Source organism: Triturus cristatus, chromosome 8 (genome assembly GCF_964204655.1).
Source record: "Triturus cristatus chromosome 8, aTriCri1.1, whole genome shotgun sequence".
Lineage (NCBI taxonomy): Eukaryota > Metazoa > Chordata > Amphibia > Caudata > Salamandridae > Triturus > Triturus cristatus.
Genome location: NC_140591.1, coordinates 1,653,536,895 through 1,653,556,502, shown reverse-complemented (window position 1 = coordinate 1,653,556,502; position 19,608 = coordinate 1,653,536,895). Strand labels below are relative to the sequence as shown.

Genomic DNA, 19,608 nt, shown 5'->3' with positions numbered 1-19,608 from the left:
AAGTACAGTATGAAGCATTAGGCGTCCACGATAGACGAATCTGCACAGATAAAGATCAAGGAGGGTTAAAAGTAACAATACCGAATACCACATACGAGCCAATGTTGAGTAACCAATATGACCTCCTAACCGATTATTCAAATAGTTGGGAGGACAATCTGCCTGGTGTGTTAAGTGAAGTGGACTAGGACTCAGGGTACTCACACAGCCTACGGACTCTGTCTTGGAATATTGGGGAATATGAGAGACAGCTAGCACAAGACACATTTAGAGAAATGTTAGGTGTCTACGACATATTGTGTCTGCAGGAGTCCAGGTTGTGTGAGGTACCCATTCCAAGGGATGGTTTTTTATGGTATCCAAGGAGGCAGTACGAATTAACTTGGGCAGACTCTCGGGCGGCTTAATTACTCTGGTATCAGTAAAAAAAGCTAACAAAATAATCAAAGGATGATGCTGTGCTGCCCCAGAACTATCGCCTCATAACCCTACTGGATGTGGGAGAGAAGGTCTTCTCCAAAATATTACTATGGGTAGTGAAAGCCTGGGCAGAACAGCATGACCTAATACCCATATAACAGGGGGGGTTCAAAGAAGAGCACTCGACCGTTGATCACTGCCTTAGTTTATGGGCATTAGCAAGAAAGGCAATAGAAGTGCTTGGTAGCTTGTTTTGCTGTTTGTTGATTTCCGAGCCGCATTTGACTTGGTAGATCGCAATATATTATGGAGTATGTTGGTAAAGCTCGGAATCAACAAAGCAGTTCTTTCATTAATCCAGGATATGCACTCTAACAATTGGGCTAGAGTAATCCTGGATGATCTTGGGACATTATCTAAGAAGATTCCGATAATGAACGGCCTGAGGCAGGGCTGTGTTTTAGCCCCTTTGTTATTTTCCCTGTTTTTATCCGACCTACCAACTACATTGAGTAAAGCAGGAGGTTTAAGCCCTAAGATGGGGGGAACCCATATTTCATGTCTGCTATACGCGGATGACTTAGTGATAACAGACATGACAGAGTTAGATTTACAAAAGAAACTGGATACCTTTTTAGAATACTATAATAAGAAAAGCTTCACGGTTAATCTAGAAAAGACCAAAATAATAGTATTTGGAAAAAGAAAAAGTTCCTTCTACTGGAGACTTGGGGATGTTAGAATTGGAATAGTAGATAAATATAAATATTTGGGCATGTGGTTTGATAGTAGATTAAATTGGAAAGACCACATACAGACCTTAAAAGCGAGGTCCCTTTCCACAGCCTGGGGCCAGAAGTATGGAGGCCCATCGCTGCGACCAATACTCTCAGCCTTTACTGCATCGATCCAACCACAATTTTAATATGGTGTCGAGGTTTTATTCATGGGGGGTAAATCAGATTGGAACCAAGAGGAGGGAAAATGTGTGAAGCAGCTTCTCGCGCTCCCATCTTCAACTATGTTACAGGCTGTGTGAGTAGAATGTCACCTCACAGCCTGGAACTATCGGGGAATGCAAGCAACATTTAATTTCTGGAAATGATTGAATGGAGAAGGCCCCCCCAATAGAGACCAGCGATCTTACTTGGGCGGTCCAAGCAAGGAATAAATTGGATAAGTTATGTGTTAAACTTACTCTAGAGCAAGACCATTGGAAATCAATGCAGCAGATCCCCCAAGCGGGAGTTACGGGCCATTGTTAACGCGAAGGCACGAGAAGAAGACTTATGCTACTTGAAGAGAAAATCTTCGGCCCGGTGTCTGATAAATGGATGGGTCAATGACGATATTTACCCCTATATAGAAGCTATGCCTAACCCAAAGCTCAGAAATACAATATTGAAATTTAGAGTCGGCCTGAACCCAAGTAACATTCATGGGAAGATAAAATTACTTATGTCGAACGACCAAGGCCTGTGCTCTTGTGGCCTACAAGTAAAATGCAGTAGCGAACATATTTTGCCGGATTGTTTGTGCTTTTTAGAAGAACGGAAAAAAAAAATTAAAACCTATTTTTATTGTTTATAAAAGTTTTAGTAGAGACCAATCACTTAGTTTACTGACAAATATGAGATTTTTAAATGTGGCATGTGCAACAGGAAGATTCAATGAGGAGTCAATGAATGAAATGGCATAGGTTGAAAAGAACATATGGTGAAAATTCAATCTTACCTATGATCTGGGGACTACGCTGGATTTTGTACAAATGTATAGCTAATGTATAAGCAACTCCTTGCTGCCTTGGTGATGAAGTGCCCTCATATGTGAGCCTTTTATGATATATTTTAGTAGGCCTTCATTGTGTAGTATACTGTTTTATGATAAAACCTTTGGGATGAATCATGTTTTAAGTATTTGTAAAGTGCAATTTTTTATGGTTAAATATGCCAAATAAAAATATTCAAATGGAGAAACATGTTCACCTATAAGCACAGGCCTGATCTCTGTTTGCTTTGGGTTCTGTTTTATAGCTCCATTGCTGGGATTGGTTTGATGCTGATATGAGCCTTGGCTCTCTGTTGGATGAGCAGTCTTGCTGTTGGATGAGCAGTCCTGGAAGCTAGTGAGGTAGCACAGCAGGTTAGTGCTCGCAGCAGAGATCTGTGTTTGACCCGTAGGTCCCAGTTTCAAATCCTGGCAGTTCCAACTAATCTTGCTTTTGTTTCAAAGTCGATATATTTAGTATCACAATAGGCATCTACCTATTACCTGCCTCAATGTAAACGATCTTTAGTCATTCCCTGGGCTGACATCAGACTGTGCATACAACTCATTTCTCATTATAGCACGGGCATAGAGTGAAAAGGGTGCAAAGTTTATGCTGCTGTTGTGCATCATTCAACAATAGTGAAGTCATTATTATTTTGTTTTTTTACAGTAAGCATTTACTTTTTAAACAGGTGGCCCTGCTGAAGGTTTTTAGGTGATCTGAAATTTGAAGGGTTGATAGGCACAGCCCGCTTCTGCAGAGGTTAAGATAATCAACCTTTACAACTTCTGTGTGTTTTTTCTTCATGAAATATCAGTAGTCCCTACAGATTCTAATGTTTCCCATCGCGATGCTGAAGTGATGTAAGCACAGTCCAGCCGCGCTAACAGGTGTGTGTGAATTCCGATTGTATTGTTGTAAATGCTTCCTTTTACAGTCAGCCTGATTCTGTAACTCTCAGCCGTGCTCTCAGCAGGTGCCGCTGAAATTTTAGTTAAATATTGGTTAAAAGCCAGCAACTGAGATCTGTGCTGGTGCCTCTCAGCCTTCTTAGTCGGTCCCACGTGGACAGAGGCTGCTTGGTCAGACGCAGTGATGCGTGGATTAATTGATTGTGACTCCTGTAAGGCGCCTCACACCAAGGAGCTGTGCATTTAAGTAGCCAGCGTGCGCGCTCCATCTGTTACAAATGCCGGTATCTCAAATAGGCGGCAACAACATTATTTTAGTTTTGGGCCTGGGATGGGCAGTTCAGCCGAGCCCTGCATCTGTTTAGGTCTCGCTTAGACAGCGCTTGTGCTGTCTCATTGAGACATGCAGTATATACTATTGTGGCTAAGCTTTGTTTAAGCTCCGCCCACTCTCCGCCCATTTTTTGGATAGGCTTACATCCTAAATGCTGCATTCTGATTAGTTTTCACCTTGTTAGTCCCTCCCCATGACAGCCATGTCATCATTTGTGTCCTTCCATGGCTATCAGCCCCTTTACCTCACAGACTATTTTCTTCCGTCTTTTCCCCTCCCTCCCGCAGGTCCTGACTTCTTGCCCACCCCTCTGGAGTGCGAGGGCTCTGATCTGGTTCCGCTGCTCTCCTGGCAGAGACAGCACCTGTTTTGCCGGCCAGCCCGAGGCCCGAGCAGGAAGATGCAGAGGAACGAGTGCCTCTCTGGTGGGCGGGGCTCAGTGAGTGGAGCCGTGCTGCCTGTCCCCCGTCTGCCTCGGCTAAGGCCATACAGCCGAGTTCAGGGGCTCTGCTTTAACAGGAGACTCTGCTCCGTGCTACAACCTAAACCCGCCGGAGACCAGAAGAGGTCTCCAATGTCCAATGCAGGGACTGCTTGTTCCTTTACTGTGTGGGGCTATTGTGCAGCTGCAGGAGCCGCGTGGAGCCTGACCGTGGCCACAACATTTTACCCCCGGAAAGCTGCGGCCTATGCGACCCCGCCCAGCAGGACGCCACGGAGAGCAATGGTGTTACGTTGGGCTGTGTAAAATGACTGCTACGTGGTGAGGAGGAGTGGGCGGTGTAGCAGAGGGCAAGTGTCCAGCGCCCAGAGGTTATGTATGTACTGGGTGCCTCCCTTGTTATACTGCCGACAGCAGCGGGAGGAGTGTTTCACACCACTTTCTGATTTATTTAAATTTGTATAGCGCTTCCTACCTCTAATGAGGCGCCGAAGAGCATTCCACTTCCGGAACCTCGGAGATCCCGAGCTCGCGGTCTTATAATGGTCAGGAGGCACAAAGAAAGAAATACCATCCAAAAAAAAAACGATAACGTTTTCCTATGGAGTCTCAGTGACTCGCTGCTTGCGCGCACTTAAGCACAAACTGTCTCCATACCCCCTGTAACACAGAGTTTTTTAATGACACACATTGCCAAGGGGTTTTAGTTTAACTTAATTAGCATCATGCGACTGCTCAACCTGAGTGCTGCCGGAACAAGCATGAGCAGGAGCTACAGCACAAGCACTTTAAATCACGTGCTGTTTACCCGCAGCACGTCTTTTACTTATTTCAGGACGGATGGATTTCTCATGGCCTGTGCCTGTCCGGTACCTAGTTACACTTGGCTACTATAACATTAGCTTCATTCTGAGCTGCCTTCCGTGCCCCTGTACTCTGGAACTGCGCAGTCAAGCAGTCTGTCCCTGCTTGAGCAGTAAGTAACACTTTAACGCAGAGTTTCTGCCCCATTTCACTTTCCCATTGCGGTTTTCATCCCCACATCCTCCCTATTTACATTAACTTTTGGTGGTGCCAAACACAGATTGAGTTCTCAGGCTAACTGCGCACTATGTTTATTTGTTACTGCAGCGGCTGTAGGGATAGTTCACTTTATTGATTCATTGTAGCTGCAGGACACCGCTTTCAATTTTTAAAAGCCGCCAGTGCTGCCGAACACATACCAATAATTGCAGTTACAATGTACCATTTTCATTTTAATTTACTGCGACTGGCGAGGACGCCGAACACAGTTTGGTTAATGGCAGCTGCAGTACACTGTGTTTGTCGAAAATTACGTCTGCTTTTGGTGGTGTTAACCTTTTTTGTTCAGTTAGGATTGCAACACAATGCCATCATTTTTAAGTAGAGTGTTTGCTTGCAGCACCACAGACTTGATGATATTGTCAGATATTTCATTGTTAGAAAAGTACTCATCATTTATTAGGCACTACTTTCATGCCAGATTGCAAGACGAAACAATATTAAAGTGGTTTGTCATGATCCACCCACCTGCTGTCTCTCACGATTTGATCCAATGTTTTACTTCGTATCTCGCGGCTCTCTTCCCACTCTTAATATCAGCCTGCCCCATCCACACCCAATCAGTGATGTACCAGAACATGGACTTCTATGGGAATTCTCAAGGGCATATTATCAAGCTCATTATCGCAGCTTTAGCGGCAGTTTCCTGCCGCCAAAGCGGCGATAATTTTAACGCCGTCCTTGATAATATGCCCCAAAGTAACATGGTGTCATAATAAGCCAGTCAGAACAATGGCCTGGCGAGTCAAATGCTTGCTGCTGACATCTGCGGAGGTCTGTCAGATGCAGTTCGAATCGCAACAACAAAACCCAGGTTTTTGAGGTCCATTGAGCACTATTAAGGAGGCAGGAATAAAAGGGAGCTCCAGTCTGATTCAACAGATTATACTACATTAATCATGCAATGCCAAACCTCTATAGCAAAGGGCGGATATACATTTCAGGTGATTGTGGCACCAGTGCACATTTCAAAGCAGCAACATTTCAGGCGAGTGTAATCCTCCGCACAGGTGTACGGCACTCCAGGTGAAAGAGTGTCTTCTATGTATTTCTTACCTGCGGGCAGTGCTTTAGCTGGGCATTCATGGCAACATTTAGGTACTACAAAAAGGGAGATTTTGGAAACATAAATCAAAGAACTTTATTTTCCCTGTCCCTTTAGGCTGGAGACTCTTAAAATAAAGCCCACCTGAATAATTGGCCATTAAGGTGGGTGTGGCCCCAAGGAAGAGTGCTTGTCCACCCCCGCACAGCATCATTCTGCTCCCCATGCATACGCGCTGCATCCATCAAGAGGACACAAGTGCTTCTCGTTAGTATGTCACTCGTGTGCACGCATTCACGGAGTCCTCAATGGCAGAGGCACGTAAGACAACAATGGTTCTAGTGTGCACACCCCGAGAGATCCTTGGGCTAGGTATGTGTGGTTTGTGACAGGGCTCCTTTGCTGGTAGACATTCTTGTGTTGGGACCGTGTTCTGAGTGCAGTCCTGCAATGAGAGCTCCATGTGTCTGTGTTCTGGGTGCAGGCCCTGTCTTGCTGGTAGACCTTCCTGTGACCGTGTTCTAGGTGCAGGCCCTGTCTTGCTGGTAGACCTTCCTGTGACCCTGTTCTGGGTGCAGGCCCTGTCTTGCTGGTAGACCTTCCTGTGACCGTGTTCTGGGTGCAGGCCCTGTCTCACCATAAGAGGGTGCCTTGGTCTAGAAGTGTGTGGTTTGTGACAATTTGGTTGCTGGTAGGCATATCTATGCTGTGACTGCTCTGGGTGCAGCAGGCAGGCCTGCCGTGAGAGAGAGCCGTGTTCCGAAAACCTTTCAGTGCTCAGTTGGTGATAGGATTATCTGTGCTGTTTTCTAGATTCCAGTCCATAGAAATTTTATTTCATGAGCACCCGTAGACAATATTTTTTTCAAATCTTGTATTTTCAGTAATATAACCACTGAAGACCCTGATTTTATATTAAAAACAGAAGCTTTGGACTATACCATTTCCCACTAAAAGGCAATATTTATCTCCATGTTTTCCCATACCTGGAGTGTCACGCAGTTTGGTGCTCACTTTCCCTCCATATTAAAGAACAGTAGATGTTTCAGCACCCATGTTAATGTACTGCATAGCTAAATACATATAAGGTCCGAAAGGAGAGACCGATGCATTGCAAATACTTGTTTTGCTGCAGCCTCCACTGACTGTAACACATAGTTTTACAGCCTGGCGCGTGGTAAATATAACTAATACAGGACCTGGCTGCATCTGTTATATGTTCAATTTAGAGCGTCATTTTACTGCCTGACTGACAGGTCAAGCTGCTCTGGGCTGCCCTCTAGTCTTTCATGCCAGTTGGAGCATTGCCCCGCATACTGCAACTGCCACCGGTTCAGACTCGGAGCACAGACGTGTGGATATCCCTGCACCTCACACGCACTACTTTGTACTGGCCTGGGCCCGAACTGACCCTTGTGCCCCGGACTCGAGCCTCTGCAGCAAATCTTAGGCCTCGTCTAGCCCCGGCATCCCATTCTGGCACTAACAATTGCCTTTAGAATTCTGGCACCCTCTCCATCTGGACACGCGACGATTAACTTGAGACCTCACCAGAGACTACTGCCCGGCCCTGCACACAAGCTTATTGCACGGTATGATTTAATCCTCCCAGCGCCTCACATGTGCTCCACAGACTGTGGTACCAGCAGTTAACAAGGGACTCCAGATGCTTGACTTTAACTGATAAATCATTACAGCAGCCATTTAGCACCGTTGTGTAAGGTTCTACCTGTCTGTTCCTCTTCAGAAGCCTGTAGGGTCCTTTTTACACCTATAGGTAAGATTCTAACATTGGCAAATGTATCATAGCCTTCCAACTGAACGATGTTTCCTTCAAGCGTGTAAATCCTTAGCTCCTCACCGATCTTCACAGGCAGCCCTCTGCTTTTAGTCTACGGTGCCATATTAACTGCTTGTGTACCACCCCACTATTTACGACCTCCCTTGTTCTCAAGGAGATCCATGAAAGTTGCTCTTGAGGGTTGAAATGCATAAATAAATAAATAAATGCAATCCACTGACTTCCACTGTCCCACACCGAGGAAGATCCCTACAAACAGTTGTAGTGAGGGCTGCCCTTTACATACATACATTGCTAAGTTAGCATAACCGTGTTAGATGTTAGAAAGCCATCTTGCCACTTTTGCTGCTTTTGCACACGACACTGCAGTTATCTGTTATTATTTGAAAACTGCTTGCTCGCCTTTTCTTCGCATGAGAACTGTCTGTTGTTCACATCCCTAGCCGTGAGCTGCGACCTTGGTCTGAACACTGTGTAAAGAAACCGTCTGGGTCGCCAGACAATGCATCTTTTTGAGTTCAGGTTGATCGGCCCTCTATTTAGCCATAACACGCACGCAGCTGCAAATACCTGAAAGTCGAGTGCTTTTAATATTGCAGGCTGCATGCATCACACACACATTCTGAAGAAGAGCTTTCCCAGGAGCAGAGCCCACCTGATCCTGTGATGTGATTCCACTAAGCTGATCTTTACGGTATGGGGTTCCCCATTTATGCTTAGAGACCTTCTATTAGTCTAATAATACTAGTTTACTAGCGAAAGGAAGGTGGCTATGTTCCACTTTCATTTATACTATGATTACTCCTTTCATTTTCTATGGTATTGTAACAATGCTGATGGTTTTGATTTTAATCATTTGTCTGCTTATGTTAGCCAAAGTACTGCATCTTAGGACACGAGGTTTATAAAATAATCTCTTTAAACTTTACTGTGTCTTTGTTTACTCTTGTTGTGGACTGATATGAGAATAATTACAAACAGGTATTTCTGATTCCCACCATTCCTGAGAGTACACTAAGTCGCTTGTTCTGGGTTGTCTATACATTGGGACCTCCGTGATAATACGGATAACGAATGGGACACTGATGCTGGTCGGATAAGGGGTTCTGGGTTCTGAGGTGAGTTTTTGGTACACCACAATTCACTGAGGTCCTGGTTTCCTGCGCATAGTTCTGTGTATGAGCAGAATCCCCGCAACATGGCGCATCTAACGTTTGGTCTATTGATTTGAAACGCCTTAGTAGTGCTTGTATTAGTCCATGACACCCTCACTCTTGTTTCCGGATAACGGGAGTGACGGATTTTAACCTGCCTATTACTGAAGAGATAGGTTCATTCAAGCTTGATCATTAAAAAGGTGTCTGAACCCTTGTGCTACTGATTAAACCCGTTGTAGTTCATCTCTCTGTGTCCATATGGCGGTCGATATTCCGGCACATAGCCGTACAGCCCTACGACGTCACTTGATGCAGTATGGGGTGCTGGACGACGGTATGGCGGTAATTTTTGGGGTGAGTGCCGATGCGTCATTTCCTTATGAGTTGTTTTACTCTTGGGTGACTTTGCCGGCGGTGGATGAAGACGATGATACGTTTCGCTCCTATACTGCCACGCAGCTACCTACAAACTATACGCCATATAGGACTCAAGAAATTCCTCTTTCTGCTTGGCAGCATACTATTTGGTTTAATGGCGCCCTTCCCCATGCGCTAGAATGGGCCCTTTGTCCATAGCAGGGGCCACATGGCCGGTGCTGGCCGGATTTAGGCCTCATACCCGCTATCTACAGGTGTCGGTGGCTGAGTTGCGTGTGCTCCACACAGCCCTTATTACAGTGCATAGGGCTTTAGTGCAGTACGTGTCACGCAATGTGCAGATGGGGGCACCTGCTGTTGCGGGACAACCAACTGATCACCACACAGTGGTTATTAGTCCTGTTATGGTTAATTCAGTGATGGGCAAGCGCCCCCAAAATAAGGATGAATTACCTTATTGGCTTGCTGAGAAATTTGACCAATTGGAAGCAGTTTTTCCGAATACTACTCCTGTGGAGAAACACAGGATACTCACCATTAGTTTGCTTAAAGACTTAGTCCCAGAAATGGCCGATTGTGACAACTGGGGCAAGGTCTTTGCCGCGACCTACTCAAAGTGCTTCGGCACTCCGTCTATGTCTGTGCTTCCCTCCGTCATTAAACGTGTTCAAGACAATCACGGGGCGGAGGCAGCTGTAGAATTAGGAATGCGGCTTGTCGGGGTCTTCGATGTGGTTGCATCCATGGTAATGGGCAACCTCAAAGGAGATGCTATGCAATTCCAGGTGGCCAATAAATTGGACGCCGTGGACGTACTCGACAGACCCAAGCGATTCGCAAAAATTATTGCGGAGGCTTATAGAACTGTTGGCCGAAGTGCCTTAGGTGTTAAACCAACAGTAAAAGTTCCTGATTTGCTACAGCAAACTACGGTGAGCTTGTCTGGTGAAGACAAACGCCCACATTTTCCAAAACAAAATTGGCGATCAAAGAAACAGGGAAAGCAGCAACAGAAACAGGGGTCTCGTCCTGCCTCACCAGTACAGTCGACTAGTGAACGCACATATGATCTGCGCGATCGCTCTAGTATGAAGTCACCTGATAGATTTCAGGTTTCTGAACAACGTTCTCCTCGTTCTTCACAGGAAACATCAGCTTCACAGTCCGGTGGCGGAGACCGTGGGAAAGGACGGGGTGCCGAACAAGGACGTGAGCAACCCCGCCAGACTGACGGTAAAGGCAAGCAAGACGAGTTTGCACGTCAACGACCCCCGTTTCAAAAGAAGAAAGTTGCTGCGCTAACAGCGAGGTATGCCACAGATGGTGGGAACGCAGCTTCGGAACCTGACATGGGCACTGACGCTGCTCGAAGTTACAATAGTGCGACAAGCACTGCGTCAATATCTGGAGGCGACAGCAACTGACACGTTCATTACTGTTGAAACTGCTGACACTAGAGTGGCTCCCCCTGATAGGCCATATAACATGGTCCTTTTAATTGAAGGTGACATACAACGTACAATTCAAGGGAGTTTTTGGGATAATCTGACCTCTTCTTATGACATTCTCTTAGCAGAGGCAGACTGGCCCCCGGCTTTCATTTTAGATGCTCCTACAGGGGAGGAGGTAATCCTTCCGTCCTTTGCGCACACAGTGCCAAAGGAACATGCTAAAACGTTTGCTGAGGAGTGGGCTCTGGTGCTTGCACCGGCTTTATATCGTACTCAGGTAGGCTGGGATAAATTGTCCCCAAGCCATGAGATTCCGTTGCGGTCCATGCCCCAGCCGCAACCCCAATATCCCATGCGTCGCGAAGCTAAACCTCACGTCGCTGCAATCCTTGAACAATTGGAATATCATGGAGTTATTGAAACGTGTGTGTCACCAATGAATAATCCTTTATTCACTGTGACGCAGCCTGATGGGTCGTACCGCCTAGTTTTGGATTACCGGCACTTAAATTCTCATTGCCGGACATGCGCGGTACAGAATACTCACAGTTCGGCTCTCGTCGATAGTCTTGTGCGAAAAAGGTTTAAAACCACACTTGACATTTCCAATGGCTTTTACAGCCATAACCTGTCCTCTATTAGCAGTCAGTGGACAGCGTTTACTTCAGGCGGCAAACAAAAATAGTTTACGAGATTAGCCATGGGCTATAAAAATAGCCCTGGCGTCTTTGCCGCTCGCGTTGTCTCTCTTTTAGAGAGCATTGACCCTGATGCGTACTCGTACGTCGATGATATCTATCTCACAGATGACGAGTTGTGGCCGCATCTGTGTCGCGTTGATCGCATTATTGTTATGTTTGCAGACTTCGGTTACAAATTCAATTTTGCGAAGTCTCACATTGCAGAGTATACAGTGTTGTTTTTGGGCTACGAGCTCAACAATGAAGGTCGAGGATTGGCTCCTCACTTTCTGGAGAAGTGCGCATGCCTGCGTGCTCCGACAACACTGAAAAAATTACAGTCTTTACTGGGCTTTCTGAATTTCGGTCGTACGTACATTCCTGATTATGCCCAGCGTATCAAGCCGCTTTATGCCTTGGTACAACCTACTTTTTCCAAATTGAGCTGGCTGCCAGAGCATTCAGCTATTTTGCAATCTTTGCAAGCTGATCTTCTTGCTTCAAAATACTTACTGACCCGTGATAACCGCACTAACCTGGTAATAAGAATTGTATCAGGTGCAGTGGGTTTCACGTACTTAACGTTCAATGAGGGCGATACCGTCCCCATCGCGTATAAATCACACCTGTACGTCTCGGCTGAACTGCGCTTTTCGACTGTCGAAAAAGTTCTCACGGCTGTGCAGATGGCAATTCTCAAAGAACGAACGCGGTCGCAAGGAAAACGCATGTTAGTTGTCACACCATATCCTGCCCTTGAGGCAGTGACAAAAGCAAGTGTACCTAATTCTAAAGCATTGCATCCACGGTGGATACAATGGGCCACGTCCTTGACATCGCCCAATGTAACATATATCTTTGATGCCTCATTACAGACTCAGGAGTACTTGCAGTATGAATTTGTTCATCCGGCTCCTCTGTCTTAGCGCCCGCTCGAAGATTACCATTGTGTCATTTACACTGACGGTTCGGCGCAACCGGCAATTGGATCGAAGCATGCCTATTCAGCGGCCTGCGCAATTGTGGTGGGTACATTCGTAAATGGTGAATTCCAATCTGATGTCGTGCATACGCAGTCATTGGGTGATTGTACCGCACAATTGGCGGAGCTTCGTGCTCTGGTGCTTGCACTGGAGTTTGCTGACCCTCGAGTGACTACTCTTATAGTAAGTAACTCATTTTATTGTGTTCAATCCTACAACGACAATCTACATTTTTGGTCTCAAAATGAATATCGTGATTCCAAAGGTAGCACAATTAAGCATAAAACGCTTTGGGTTCGAGTGGCAGAACTTAAAGAACACCTGCCGCTCGTGAATGTTATTCACATTCTTGGTCACCAACGAGTTGGTGTCCATGCTGTCGGCAACAGCTTAGCTGACGAGGCAGCGAAAACAGCAGTGGCGACATACTTAGTAGCAGCAGTTACGAGATCCAAAAGTAAGATCGATGATGACATCTTGGCAGCTATTGCTGCTACAGAGAAGGGAACTAATTACCCGAGAGGTTCCCCTTCTCGTTACCATTATCACTTAAGTCCTGATAACGTCCCGTTAGTGAGGATTAACGACGTTGGTGACAGATTGATTCCCAACGTGGACTGCAGACCATCTTTGATATTAGCAGCTCACAAGGGTATGGCCTCTGCCCACGCTGGCGTTGCAGCTACTGTATCTCTGTTACAACAACATTACTGGTGGTGCGGTTTATATAAACAAGCTCGCGCTTATGTTCTTGATTGTGACATTTGCCAGCAGATTAAACCTTCAACTGCTGCGCGCCCACCACAAACTCAGTTGTACATATCTAATAAACCACTTGGGTGTGTTTATTTAGATCACTGTGGTCCTTTTTCCTCTGATACTGCGTACAAGTTCATCTTGGATGCAGTGGATTCGTGCACACGTTTTCTATGGGTATGGCCACAAAGGAGTACTGATGCCCCTACTGTCATCAAGGATTTGCGTGTCTTTGTGGGAAGTTTTGCGTGTGGTACCTTTCATTCTGATCAGGGCCCTGCTTTCGCCTCTAAGGCGTTCAAAGAAGCCATGAGAAATTTGGGGGTCCAAGTCAAATTTTCGTCTCCCTACCGGCCTGAGGGTAATAGTGTGGTGGAGCGAATGAACCGTGACTTAAAGCAATCTTTGACAGCTAGGGTTTTAGGCACTGGCCGGAACTGGCTAGCCCATTTGTGTAACATCCAACGTGCACTTAATAATCTCCCTAGAAGGTCTCTGGGTGGGCGAACCCCATACATGATGCTCTTTGGCATAAGAATGTTTGTCCCGGACCTTGACGGTCTAGACATGGCGGCGTCAGCCGCACCCTTTGACGTAGATAATCACTGTGCTGTATTGCAGACTCTACAAGACGCCAGAGACAGTCTCGCGAAGGAACACATGCCCTCCACATCTGATGTTGCGCTTCAGATTCCGGTAGCTGGCTGGCTACCTCGAGTTGGTGATCTGGTCCGTGAGAAGGTGGAGAACAAGAAGGAGTTTGGCCCCTCTTATCATGCACCGGCTCCAGTGCTTGGCGTGCAGGGCACAAGAACAGTCATTTTACCTCTACTTCCTGGTCGCAAGGATAACAGGTACATCTCTATTGACAATGTCAAGCTACAGCGAATGGCCGATTCTTCTTAGCATGACTCCAGCGGTTTCTTGCCCTGCGATGCTGAGAAACTCTGTTTTGGCTCCAGCTTCTACCACCTTGTCTGATGTTGCCATCGAGATGCATACAGTTACTGATCCTTTGTTGCTACCCCCGGCTGGTGGTCTACCTGAAGATACTGAGTATGCTTATACTGCAGACGTACAATTGCCTGTCTTACACTCCACCGCAATTAACCAGTCACGTTTCTCCTTTGACGCTAACTCAATGACTTCCAATGCCCCATCGAAAGTTTCTATTTTTGCTGTCTGGTTTAAAAGACATTTTTTAATTCCCCCTTGGACTTACATTTGGCTGGTGCTCGCATGTATTTTTTTGTTCATGTCCATTTGATTTGTGGTGGTCTTTTTTCAACTTGTGAATGGACACTACCTAAAAGAAAGATCTACAATTAGACTAATTGATGGAACTTTGGCCCCCCCACTCCTCATCACACATCATGAAGAGGGACCAGACTTTTGTGAATATTACTGCCTGGCCCGTGTTAGATGGGATTGCATGGGATGCTGTTAAATTTCAGATTCATGGTCCGACTGAGGTTATCAATGTAATGAAATGAAATTAAATTAAATTAAATTAAAAAAATATTTAATAAAGCGCACTGCGGCCAAGCGGCTTCCTGGCGCTGAAAACCTGATCAGGACTCACAGAGATCAACCCGAGGGGCTAGGGAGAAAACGCCTGAGAGAAAAGAAAGGTTTTAAGAGCCTTGCGGAAGTGAGAATAGATGGGAATTGAACGAATAGAAAGAGGAAGACTATTCCAGAGCTGAGGGGCCAGGACTGAAAACCGTGTGCCCCCGTTCTGGATTTGCGGAAACGGGGGATGTGCAAAAGAGACAGAGAAGAGGAACGAAGAGTGCGACAGGGGGCGTAAGAAGAAATGAGAGAAGTGATGAAAAAAGGGGCAGAGCGGGAATGAGCCTGAAAGGCTAGACAGGCCAATTTAAAAAAGGATCTGAAACGAACAGGAAGCCAGTGAAGGGACTTAAGCGCGGGTGTAATGTGAGAAGATTTAGGAAGGGAAAGGATGAGGCGAGCAGCTTGATTTTGAATGGCCTGAAGTCTGCGAGATTCGGAGGCAGGAATGCCTACATACAGGCCATTTCCATAGTCGATGCGGGAGATGACGAGAGCCAAGACTATGGTTTTGAGTGCGTCGATGGAGAAAAACCGTGAAATCTTCCGAATAAGACAGAGGGACAGAAAACAAGAAGATACAACAGAGCTAATCTGGCTATGCATCGAAAGATCATGACTGACTTTGATACCAAGGGTGCGGACAGAGGGAACGGGCAGAGGAGGGGGACCAAAAGAGAGGGGCCAATGTGCTGGGGACCAAGGATTAGAAGGGCCACCAGTGAGGACAAGCTCTGTCTTGTCCGGATTGAGCTTCAAATGGTTGGCACTCATCCACTCAGAAATAAAAACTAGAGTGGAGCAAAATTTAGGAAGAGAGTCAGGAGAAGAGGACAAATCAAAAATGAGCTGAAGGTCATCTGCGTAATTATACACAGAGACCCCCAGCTCAAGAAGGGAGGTGATAAGGGGTTGGATATAGAGATTGAAAAGAAGAGGGGAAAGAGAAGAACCCTGAGGGACGCCACAAGTTACCGGGCGGGAGGGGGCAGAAAAGCCAGAGAGATGAACCGCCTGGGACCACTCCCGAAGAAAGGACGCTAGCCAGGAAAAGGCCGTGCCCCGGATGCCAGCTGATCTGACACGGTCGAGGAGGATGGAATGGTCGACCGTGTCAAATGCAGCGGACAAATCGAGGAGGACCAGGGCTTGGGGAAGATTGAGATCGGCATGGCCCGGACGGAAGCCCGCCTGGTGGGATGCCAGTAAGCCGTTCTCCTCAACATAAGAGGAGAGGCAAGAGGTGACATGGGCTTCGAGAATCTTGCCAAGATAGGGAAGAAGAGAAATAGGTCGAAAGTTAGAGAGAAGAGAGGGATCCAGACCAGTTTTTTTTAAGATAGGAAAGACGATAGCAGATTTAAAGGAAGAAGGGACAGAGCCAGAAGCCAGAGAAGAATTAAGAAGAGCAAGAGGAGGAGCAGGACAGTTAGTGAAAAGAGTTTTGAGAATACGAGCCGGCGCACAGTCCGCAGGGGAACCCGACCTGACTTTGGCCAGAAGTTTAAAAAATAGTTCCAAGGAAATGGGAGGGAAGGAAGCAAAGGAAGAGAGGGGGAGGAGAGGGGAGGAAATAGAACTGGGTTGAGGCACAATAGGAATGTTAGCTTTGATCTTCAGAATCTTATCTATAAAAAAATCATTAAGTGAGGAACAGAGGGACTGTGAAGGGACAAGACCGGGGGTAGAGCGATCAGAAGTGGCAAGATTGTGGACCAGGGAAAAGATTTCCCGAGGTTTATTGGCGGCAAGAGTCACTCTCTCAGTAAAATATGAAGTTTTAACCACAAGGATCGCTTTTTTGTATTCAGTGAGGAGTAATTTGTATTTAACGCGCTGGGAAGGGCTATAGTTGCGTCTCCAGTGGCGTTCCGACCGCCTAAGGTCGAGTTTAAGCGCTTTAAGCTCTGGAGAAAACCATTTGTGCGCGTCATAAGAACGAACCGCTTTGATCTTTCTGAGCGGGGCGACTAGATTACAAGAAGAAGAGAGCCAGGTGCTAACGGCCTCGGCCTGGGATTCAAGGGGAAGATTGTTAAGGTCCGGAGCAGAAGAGGCCAAAGTGAGCGTGAGGGAGTCAAGATCAATCTGATTCCAATTGCGGGCTAATAGATTTTTAGGAAGGGGGCCTTATCAACCGCACCCAAGTGAATGGAGAAGGAAATGTTGAAATGATCCGACCAAACACAGGGGAAGATGGAGAGAGAAGAAATGACTGAACGAGAGGACCAAATTTGGTCCAGGGTATGACCCTGAACATGAGTAGGAGCTGTAATGAAGGGTGTGAGATTCAGACATTGGAGAGTGACAGAGAAGTCTTTAGAAGAAGAATCTTCCCTGGTATCGCCCGGCCAAAAGTTGAAGTCGCTGAGCAAAAGAACAGAAGAGTTGTTGACCACCAAAGTGGCCAAAAGGTCCTGGAGAGAAGCTACAAAAGAAGGCATAGATTGGGGGGGGCGGTACACAAGGACGACAGTGAGAGGAGCCGAAAGATTAAGTGAGCGGGCCACCAAGTAGTCCACATTAGGTATAGGAGGGTAAGTGAGGAGTTGAAATTTGAGAGACGACCGAATGATCATCGCCACACCACCCCCAGCTTTGCCAACCGGGCGGTCGGCTCGAAGGGCATAATAAGAGTCGGGGAGGATGGCCAGGAGATCAGGAAGGGAGTCAGAAGAGAACCAAGTTTCGGTCAGAAACAAAATATCAAGAGAGTCCGTGGTCAAGAGGTTAAAAAGAGCCGTCTGATGCTTGACCGCAGAGCGGGTATTGAGAAGATGAGCGAGGGCAGTAGTAGGAACCGGAGGGGGAGGGGGGCAGGAGGGGGAGCAGAAGAACAGGGAATAGGACAGTGAGTGATAGGTACAGGATAGAAAGGGGGAGAGGCAAGGATACCGTGTGCGTCAAGATGTTGCAGCAAAGAGAGAGGGGGAAGAAGGGAGGATGAAAGAGCAGTAAGCTGAGCTGAAGTGTAAATCACAGTGGGAGCAAAGTGTATGGCCCCTGGTCCCAGCCTGTCGCGGACGGGCGCAGACGGGCTTAACTTAGGCGAAACTTCGGCGCGCCTTCGTCGCGCCCGCTGCACTCGTCCGCTGCGCTGCCGAGGGTGAGAGGTCATGTTATAGGGACACATGGGGAGGGATGGTCAATAGGGCGTGGCAGGGGGTGGAGGAGCCAAAGAACTGCAGCGCGGCACCCGGACCCGCCCAAGATGGAGGACCAGCCCGTCCCACACCGAGAGCCAGGTGAGGAGGGGGCGGTCAACTGCGGCGGTCTGGGTCGCGTGCGGGAAAAGGGGCAGCGGGGGAGGATCCTGGAGCGCTGTGTCAGGAGCGCAAGGAGTGCAAATGCAGGCGATCACAGTTTAAAATAGACGAAAGAGTCTCGTTAAATGAGCGTTGCTCCCGGAGACGCCTCGGGAGATCAGGAAGTAGCAGCAGGAATGGCCGCGCTAGCAGCCGACCGTCTGAAGTACCCTGCCAGGGGGGGAGGAGCCAAAGAACTGCAGCGCGGCCCCCGGACCCGCCCAAGATGGAGGACCAGCCCGTCCCACACCGAGAGCCAGGTGAGGAGGGGGCGGTCAACTGCGGCGGTCTGGGTCGCGTGCGGGAAAAGGGGCAGCGGGGGAGGATCCTGGAGCGCTGTGTCAGGAGCGCAAGGAGTGCAAATGTAGGCGATCACAGTTTAAAATAGACGAACAGTCTCGTTAAATGAGCGTTGCTCCCGGAGACGCCTCGGGAGATCAGGAAGTAGCAGCAGGAATGGCCGCGCTAGCAGCCGACCGTCTGAAGTACCCTGCCAGGGGGGAGGAGCCAAAGAACTGCAGCGCGGCCCCCGGACCCGCCCAAGATGGAGGACCAGCCCGTCCCACACCGAGAGCCAGGTGAGGAGGGGGCGGTCAACTGCGGCGGTCTGGGTCGCGTGCGGGAAAAGGGGCAGCGGGGGAGGATCCTGGAGCGCTGTGTCAGGAGCGCAAGGAGTGCAAATGCAGGCGATCACAGTTTAAAATAGACGAACAGTCTCGTTAAATGAGCGTTGCTCCCGGAGACGCCTCGGGAGATCAGGAAGTAGCAGCAGGAAAATGTACCGAATGTATTTCGTGTTTCTATGGGTGATGTAGTTAAACAAAACTTCCGTTCTGATGATTGGGACGTTCAAGCCATAGAAGCACTGTTTTCTGATTTGAAATATTATGCAGCATTTGATGCTGAGGATTTGTATTTAGATACTGCTAATTATGGTGAACAGTTTTGCTATCAACACTATGGCAATCACTTCCTGTATAAAGCAAATACATTTCGAAATGTTGTAAATTTTACCCAATGGGAACATTGTCCAACACCAATTCTCGGTAGTTCAACCACGTTGATAGACAAATTCACATATTTTACTGATTTCAGTGTTTCCAATCCTGCCTCCTTTTATTTCAAAGTGGCAGCTGAGTCTGCCTCAAAGGTTAGGCTGACACACACAAAATTATTATATTCTAAATCCTTTATGGATGATTTGGCAACAAGAGGTTATGATCTGTGGAAGGCTGCTATTGATCTTAAATTGCTTTGGGGCTCCAAACCGTGGAAGGTACAAGGAACAGAGGCTTTTCATCGTGCCTGCCTTATACCAAATCACATGTTGTTTTTAAATTCAACAATCTTCCAAACCACCTGCCTTGGATTGGCTACTTCGAAAAAACTAACTTTTCCCTCTACTCCGGATCTGGGTGCTTATCCGAATTGGGATAACCAAACAGATCTGTCCCTTGATGCGTTGCAGTCATCTATCTCTAATACATCCTTTAATATTTCCGAATTAGATCCGGAAGGA

General features: G+C 47.2%; 1 protein-coding gene and 1 pseudogene across 3 annotated transcripts in view; one reads left to right on the top strand and one right to left on the bottom strand.

Moving 5' to 3' along the window:
* Nucleotides 1-19,608, bottom strand: part of LOC146808495 (transient receptor potential cation channel subfamily M member 2-like) — a 1,799,999-nt gene that overhangs the window by 568,025 nt on the left and 1,212,366 nt on the right. The window lies entirely within an intron of this gene.
* LOC146808496 (uncharacterized) overlaps nt 1-19,608 on the top strand; it is a 33,312-nt pseudogene that overhangs the window by 880 nt on the left and 12,824 nt on the right.